We start from the raw sequence: 9,224 nt of genomic DNA, 5'->3' as shown, positions 1-9,224 counted from the left end.
TGATGATGTCTATGGGAGTTTAATTGTGATGTTAGGTTATGATGGTTAATTTATAAAGTTAAGCTTATTGTTATAACCACTAAGAGGTAAGTAAACTAGACTTTAAACTAAAATCACAACGAACATATACATTTTTTTTTTAAGTTTGGAAAGATTATTTTGATATGTGTATTACGAAAATTTTTTATAAGTGTGTTTGATTATGTCCTTGATAAATGCATTGGCACAAGTATGAACAAGCCAAATTCTCTCATAAGTATTACATAAAAAGAATTATGTTTAAAATTTATGATTTATGAAGTTTGTTATTGGATTTATATAAGTTTGCATGTATGTTTATGTGATGTATTGTAATGCATTAAGCATGATTATGTACACGAGCACATATATGTAAGAAGGTTCATTGACATAAGCATGAATATGAAATTGATTTTATAAGAATTTTATTAAAAGAATGAGTTTATTAAAATTTATTTTAATATGTGGATTGATGTATAGAGGCCACTTCTTGAAGTTGTGGGGGCTATTTTTTGAGACTATACATGGGCCACCTCTCAAGAGCTAATGTACCACAAAGTGTCATTGTAAATATTCGTTACATCGAAACAATTATATTTATCAAATGAATTTACTATTTATGATTTATGAAGTTTGTTATTATGTTAAGCTTTATGAGATTGAGTACTTTCAAGTAAAGGATCTACTATGTTAATTTATGAAAGGTTACACGGGGTGACCTTTTGAAGCCATGTGATGGCTACCTCTTAAAATCATGTGGGAGCCACTTTTCCACTATAACCAAAAAGAGCATAATTGATATTTAAAAACTGTCAAATAAAGGAATATTTGAGAATTAAAAAGTGCCAAATATTCCTGTGCCAAATATGCTTATTTGACATTTAGCAAAATTGTCATTTATTTTTGTTAATTAATAATAATCAAATATTTTTCACAATATAAGATTGTCAAATGTGTATCGCACTTAATAATAGTCATATGCATGTGACATTATTCAAAATGGTCAAATGCAAATGACTTGATAAAAATATCAAATATTATAATTTTTTTAAAATTACAATAGTGAAATTCCTTGTTTTGGGCTGCACATTATATATATTATAACATTGAAACCTGATAAAATTCAAAAATTTTCAACTAACTTCAAACACCATAATAAAGCATAGGAAACTTGAATTCATATTAACATGAACTTGCATTGTATGTATAAATGTATCAAATGTCTTAAGTATAAATCTAAAATAAGATGTTGTTTCTAAAACTATACATTGAGCCTATAGTTAGCATTCCACCATCGGTCCAAAAGTTTTTCATAGCAGTGTTGTACATACAAAAGGAAAAGCTTTTAAACAAATTTCCATTTACCCAATAGATCTAATATTTTATAACCCTTATATCCTCTTTGATTGTAAATGTGTCTTGGTCTTGAGATCTATATAACTCCGCGGCATAGCCCTACACATTAAGAAACTGAAACTAAAACTACTGCCATATACTACTGTTACTATTTAAGGAAGAGGTTAAAAAAGTAAGTCATGGTTACCAGTAAGGCATTGACAAATTTTGATTGAATTAACTGAGAGCTTTTATTATGAATCCAACTAGGTGGTATAGTTGCCTTATGCAATGAAAGCATAAGATATCTATGCACAAAGAGAAGGAAAAATCTATGCGTGAAAAATATTAACAATAAACTAATGTACTACAATTGAATCATATGCTATTTACCTGCATTACTTGTCGCTTTTGCATTTTTTTTTCAAATCAAGTTACTAACATAAGTGGTCCAATTAGAGCGAATTTCGTTGATCTCATCTTCATTATAAGTATCTTTTTCATTAAACTGACATCAAAAGACAACAAAACTATATTTATTTGTCACTCCTTCAATTCATAGACTTCATTTTAACCACATTTCCCTATAAAATCTGCAATAAGTTTAAGCTATGTTAATTATCTAACCTTTGCACAAAGTATACTTTGATCTGTAATAATCTCCTTCATGAATCGCATGACATAGTAGCCACATTCAACATTACCAATTTGCATAGGCACCTTAACATCATTCCATTTCAAATTAATCTTTTTCATTTGCTGTCCTTTTTTGGCAAAAAAATTCGAATCCCACTACAAAAAAATACAAATCAAATATGAAATATTAAACTCAATAATTATATATATAGCAAAAACCACTAGTATACTTATTGCTAAATATCTTTAATATACTTACACAGTTACAATTTTTTTTATATCAACAATGATTTTATTTCTTACTGAATTCAAATAATGAACAACCATTGAGGGCAAGTCAATCACAAGCAAGATCCAATGACAACTATTAACAAATGAATAAAGAGTTAGAAAAAAATACTAATTAAAAAGTAAAAACTAAGTAAATAAATAAAGATATTTAAAGCAACAAAATAAAGATATTTCTATATAGGATGCAATCGTTGGGACATGCATGTATTTTTTCATATTCTAAGCCTAATGCAACCATAATCTTCTTTGCTTCATATATGGATAAAGGTATTTCATTTTTATCAGGAAACATATATGATAAACAACTTAGTAAATTTGAAAAACTTTTTTCTGACCATCCATTTCTTCCTTTAATGTTGTAAAGCCTTATTAAGACAGATAACTTAGTGAATTTCACACAGCCAGGAAACAAAGGTTTTTCAGCGTCTTTAAGTAGAGTTTCGAAAGACTTAGTGTCACCATTACAAGTGTCATGCATCATTAACCATTTCTACTATATCAGCAGCTTCATCATCTTGTTGACTGCCATCAAATGAAGCTTTTAAATTTGATGGTCGTCTACTAAAAGCTCCTTCTCCATGCCAAGTCCATGTCTTATAGCTTTGGTCAATACCTTTCCAATAAAGATGATTTCTTATCTCAGCAGATACATGAAAGACCAAATTACCACATGCTTGGCATGGACATCTTAAAAGTTCATGATTACTAGCATGAAGTATTGCAAACTTGAGAAACTCATTTACCCCATTTTCATATTCTATAGACCTTCTATCCATCAACATCCAAGATTTATCCATATTTAAACTATTAACTTTCCTGCAAATGCATCACATAATATTCATTTAGTTTTATTAATATTAAAAAATGATATTGTTTGCAACCACAAGAACAACTGATAAAATTATAGAATTAACCCCAAAAAATAAGGCAATGAGATCACAATTTTACTAATTAAGCAACTAGAGTGTGTCTAATATAGTTTATACTATTGTATCTCTATGATTGTTTGTCAAGAATCTAATAGATGTTATAAATAAAATAAATTGATTCTTTCAAAATTGAGAATGAAAGTGAAAATTATTTGTGCGTTCTTTGTTTGTTGAACGAGAACAAATATAAGACTTAGTATCAATTAAAAATACAATTAATTCAAGTATAACACTAAAATTATCAAACTAAAAGAGAGAATTAAAAAAAATAATCAAAATGAAAAGAAAAAATACCTGAAATTCAAGAAGCAAATGAAGCTGAACTTCTTCGTGGGTTCTTCTTCGAGAGAGAATGGAGATGAAAGTTGAAATTGAGTGATTAATGAAAAAAATGAGAGATGACTGTCATATATAATGAGAATGAAAATATATGAAACAGACTAAATTGAAGCAATAATCACTTCACTTCTTAGAGTGAGTTTACAGACTCAGTAAATAAAAATCTTTTTAATTAATAAAAATCAATAACATTACTTCTAATCTGCAAGCAATTTGAGAATTGTTGCAGTTCTGCAATTTTCCTTTGTTAAAATGTATTAAACAGACCAAATTGAAGCTAAGTGCATTATGTTAATATTATTACGAGAAACATCTCAATAAGATGCTTGTTAAAAACAAAAATAATCTTTTAAAGAGACATTTCATCAAACAAGTAATGTGCATTCAAATAGCAGAATAGATACGACACTTCGAATCAATTAAATCAACCCTAGATTGTTTAAAAATACAAATAATTCAACTATAAACCTAAAATCATCAAACCAAAAAGAGAGAAGTAGAAAAAAATTATCAAAATTAAAGGAAACAATACCTGAAATTCCAGAAGCAAATTAGGCTAAAGCAAGCTGAAATTCTTTGTGCGCTCTTCTTCGAGAGAGGATGGAGATGAAATTCGAAATTGAGTGATTGACAAAAAATGCGAGGTGATTATTGAAAAGAAAGCAAGGGGAACGAGTTTGAATTTTCTTAAAAGAAACAAATATGTTCTAAGAACGAAACAAAGGCAATCTAGTGCGTTTTTTTTTTCTTAAGTCAATAAAAGGTAAAGGTAAATAGTAATTATTCTATAATTATATAATATATTTACCACTTATTTGGTAAAACGTCATAAGTATTTGACGTTTAAATAAATTGTCATTTATATTTCACAATTACTCAATTTTTCACAAAATGTCATATATATTTGATATTTCTTAAAAATATATTCAAGTTAAAAAATGTCAAGTATTCTGTTTTTTCTTGTAGTGCTCGTAGTTTTATAGGGACCATATAATGCCATACATAGAATAAAGTGCCACACATAATGTAAAGTGCTATGAGCATGTATTATGTATGAAAGTTTACAAGTGGCAAGTGAAATTTTAATAAGCTTATTACTTGCTTAGTAGGCAACTCTATGTTTATGTGGAACCTTTCAATATCTGTGGCCTTTCCTTTGGGATTGGTATATATAACATGTACAATAAGTTGGCAATGGTTGACTCAAGCTCCTCAATTGATATGCAATATGTGAAGTCTTACAGATTAGTAATGAAATGTGGATCTTCCTAGAATAAGAGTGGAAGTTTTTGTAAGTGATTTATTAAATGTAAAATATTTCGAATGTAAGTTTTTAGTCATTTGATTTCATGGACACGCATTTGTATATTATGTATTCATTTACTATATGAAAACTGTTAACATATATGTTTCCATGATATTGATTTTGATGATAACAAACAAGATTAAGAATGATTAATCTTTTAAGCCCAAATTATTTAATATTCTTTTTAAATAAATCATTATTTTTACATTATAAATGTTTCATATTTAATGGAAAAATGATTTTATGAAATTGGTTGTTTTTCAAAGTTTATGGTTTCATTGAAAGAATTTTGAAAACTTTGAAATAAACAAGTATTGCTTGAAATTTTGGTAAAGGACTTATTTGAAAAGTTTCATAGTATTTTTAGCTATATCATAATTTCAGAAAGTTTTGAGATTAACAAAGAATTATTTAGAAATTCTAAAATTGGACTTATTTGTAACGTTTCATAACGTTTTGAGCCACACCATAGTTTTATAAAGTTTTGGGGTCAAACTGTAAATTCTGGGAAATATTTTACTGTAGCAGTTACTGTAGCAAGCGGCTTACCGGATGCTGATAAACGGCAAGCCGGATACGGGGCAGTAAGCACCAGAACGAAAGCGGCTTATCGGATATGGTTAAACGGCAAGCCGGTTACGACAAAAAATGTGCATAACGGCTAGTAACGGCTAGTTTTTGAGTTCAAACTATATAAACTCAAAACCAATTCATTTTTGGTAACTCAAGCAAGCATAAACAAGTGCACACAACATATATTGAGCTTCCATTTCGTAAATCATCATTTGTTGAATCATCATTGAGCTATAATTTGTATATCCACTCTTAAGAGAGATTCATTGTTGTATTTATCATTTCTCATCAAATTGTGAGAGTACAAGTGTGAGAGACACTTGGGGTGAAGAGATTGGAGAGATAATCTCTTGTTGTAAAGGTTCATTGACACCTTGAAGTCAATTGTAATCGTTTGAAGCATTGGAAAGGCTTGGATAGTGAAATCCTCAAGCCCGGTGTGCTTGGAGGCGTGGACGTAGGCGGGGATTGCCGAACCACGTAAAAATCCTTGAGTTAGCTTTCTCTTCCCTTACTCATTTATTATTGTGCTTTTATTGAATTTATTATTTTCGAATTTATTAAGGCATTAGATTGAATTGTTGTGTGGTTTGCCTAGAATAATTTTAAAATCTCAATTCACCCCCCCTCTTGGGTTGCCTAGCTAGTATTTCATACTAGTTTGTTTATTGAGTTTTTATACTCACTATAATTTATTATGATTTGACTGATGGATTTAGAGAGTGATGGATTTTGCAAAGTTGCTCATATTTCATGGTTCCTTGAGTCTTATAAGGACTTTTGACATGTTTATTATGACATGAGACTTTTCTGACTTATTAAGTGGAATATGTCTTTTGCTCTTGGGAGTCATATTGTTGAAATTTAAGTTTACCAACTTTGAAAACATTCAAGTGGTCTCATTACTAATATGATTTTTTTCTACACTTTTAAGATATTATTTGATTGAAAGATCAGCCTTGGACTCTTTTTGGGTAGGGGTGTTCAGAATTTAATTTAATTCACTCAATCCATCTGATCCGTAAAAATATGATCTAAAAAATTTCAATATGTGGATTGAATTAGATTGAAAATTTAAAAATCTGAAGTTGGTGGATTGAATATGAATTTACTTTTGTAAATCTGAAAAAATCCACGAATCCGTAAAAAATAAACAATATTTTTTAACTAAAAGATAAAACTCATAAATGTGAGACTTCTAGTTACTAATAAATAAATAAGTTAAAATGTAATTGTATTAACACTATATTATATCTTATCCGATAATAATAAAAAATAAAAAATAACTAAATAATTGAATAATTAAATAAACAAATATAGTTTCCTAAACAGTAAAATTTCTAAAGCAAAACAAAAAAATCATAAGCCAAACAAAACAATTTAGCACAAAAACCAAACCTCTATCCCACCACACACGTAGAGTCATCACCTTTTACCTCACCACTTGAGGTAATTAAGCTTAGTTTCTTATTTTTTTTTGGAAGCTTTTCATGCATTGATCTAAACAAAATGAGATTTTTTTTTTCTTTTTGGTGCGTTATATTTTGAAACTTTCAATGTATAATTTTAGTTTTATTTAAACAACTAATTTTGAATTTGATCAGTCGTAAAATTATTTTTATATTAATTTTTCAGAAAATTATCAGCCATATACCCTTAAATGACACTAGTATCAAACGTGCTACAACACTTTTCACTTATATCACTCGTATACCCTAAGTTGACAAAAGAGTTTTGGCGTCCACCTTTCCGTTTACTACCGTTAAGAACTTAACAGAATTTGATCAAAATAACTATTTTACCCTTTAAACTCAAAATGAGGTAAAAAAACAAATTTACTTTGAAAATTAATGTAAATTTTCAATACACAAATTTTTTTTTTTATTAACAATACATTTTTTTATTAAAAAATATGAATTATTAATGGTACATATTATTGACAATTATCCATAAAAAATATTCATCTTATATCATAAAAAATTATTAACAACATATTATTTACAATTATACATATTATACCATAAAAAATTCAAGTTTGAGCTTGGCGGAGTAGATCTTCAATAATTTAGGTTAAATTTTAGAGGAGTATATTCGGTTGTAAAGTAGCTTTTTCTTAGCAATTATTAACAATTATCTGATAAATGGGATGACATGTCATTTTTATCAAAATATATCATATGACATGTCGTTTTTTACTAGGTAAATGGGATAACATGTCTTTTTTTAAAAAGACTAGATTACCCTTATGATGTCAGCGCTCGCAAATGGCAGTTAACGGATTGGTGGACGGCAGAAGTGTTTTGTCAACTTAGGGTATACGAGTGATACACTTGAAAAGTGTTGTAGCACATTTGATACTGGTGTCATTTAAGGGTATATGACTGATAATTTCCCTAATTTTTTTAATTACTTCATGAATATCGGACAAAATTAAAAATTTTTAATCCAAAAAATGGTGAATCATATATGAATTGGGTCAAATCCACAATTGATCCGTAGGCATACAGATTGGATTTGGATTGAATTTATCAATCTGTAGATTGGATTTAAAATTTATAATATGTAAAATCGTGAATCGTATATGGATTAGTGTCCTAATATGCAAAATTTGATCCACGAATGGGTTAGGGCGTGATAGCTTAACTAGATCTCTCACTTAGCCTAGGTCCCTCACTCTTCCTTAATATCTCTATGCAAGCTCAACTAATTTTAGTTTATGATTCAAAATCTCGTTACTCACATTTAATTTTGAATATCACTTGAAATTTCTGTTTTTAATATTCTGATTTTGCAATTGAGAAATAATTAGTTGCAAAATAGTGATGATTTTTAGGGTATGAAAATTGAATGGTCTAAGGTTTGTCATATTACTTGATCCATTTTGAAATTGAATGATGTTGAAATAAAGAAGGAATAAGACACTAAGTTAAGTCACGCTTCTTTGCACTTATTAAAGTGAGAGGAATTTAAAATAGAAATTGATAACTTAGAAGATAGATAATGCAAAAAAATTTTGCCACGTAGAAATGATTAAATATTATTAAATGATAAGCAACGATTATATAGAGCTATGCATAAACAAACTCCTATAAGGAGCCACTAAAACAGCTAGCAGCATCATATCTCACAAATTAAATATAGGAAAGACTCAAATACACAAAAAATCATAGACTTCCTAAGGAACAAGAAAAACTTTAAACAATATTATTGACTTGGTCTATACTGACCGCAAAAGATAAGGACTGACCATACACTGTTTCTACATTAACCTTAACACTCCCCCTTAGGGTGCGTTTGACACACTGTATTGTATTATGTTGTATTGCATTATTTTAATGCTGGTGTATTATATTATGCTGTATTGTATTAGCACTGTATTATAATAATGTTGTACAATGTTTGGTGCTACACTGTACTGTATTATTTTTTTAATTAATTTAAATTAAATATTATATTATATTAATGTTTTATATTATATTAATATATTTAAATTGCATTAATATTTTATGTTATTATTTATATTATTATTAATTTTAAATTAATATTATTCAAATTTATTTATATTTAAATATTTTTATTAGTTATAATAAGTTATAAATTTATTAATAAATTATAATGTAAAAATAAAAAAATATACTATTATTGAATGATAAATTATTTATTTATTAATTTATATTAATAATTATAATGTAAAAATAAATAAAATAAAAATATTATATTAAATTAAAAACTATATTTATTTATTATTTTAGTATTATAATAATAATAAAACAAAAAACAAAAGTTAAAAGCAAAAG

General features: G+C 27.6%; 1 long non-coding RNA gene across 4 annotated transcripts; it reads right to left on the bottom strand.

The window, feature by feature from the left end:
• Positions 1 to 1,174: 1,174 nt before the first annotated feature.
• LOC127899450 (uncharacterized) lies at positions 1,175 to 4,661 on the bottom strand. Of its 4 annotated transcripts, XR_008051322.1 has the most exons (5): positions 4,081 to 4,661; positions 3,504 to 3,549; positions 1,747 to 2,145; positions 1,562 to 1,661; positions 1,175 to 1,473 (listed from the first exon to the last, which is right to left on the bottom strand). It is a non-coding gene; the product is annotated as an uncharacterized LOC127899450 (long non-coding RNA). The 4 variants fall into 4 exon arrangements; XR_008051321.1 differs by having other exon boundaries at positions 3,504 to 4,661; XR_008051324.1 differs by lacking the exon at positions 1,562 to 1,661 and having other exon boundaries at positions 3,504 to 4,657.
• Between the last annotated feature and the right edge of the window lie 4,563 nt (positions 4,662 to 9,224).

The sequence above is a fragment of the Citrus sinensis genome, chromosome 8, assembly GCF_022201045.2.
Source record: "Citrus sinensis cultivar Valencia sweet orange chromosome 8, DVS_A1.0, whole genome shotgun sequence".
NCBI classification, from domain to species: Eukaryota; Viridiplantae; Streptophyta; class Magnoliopsida; order Sapindales; family Rutaceae; genus Citrus; species Citrus sinensis.
Note: the sequence above shows the minus strand (reverse complement) of the source record. Positions and strands in the feature narration are given on the sequence as shown.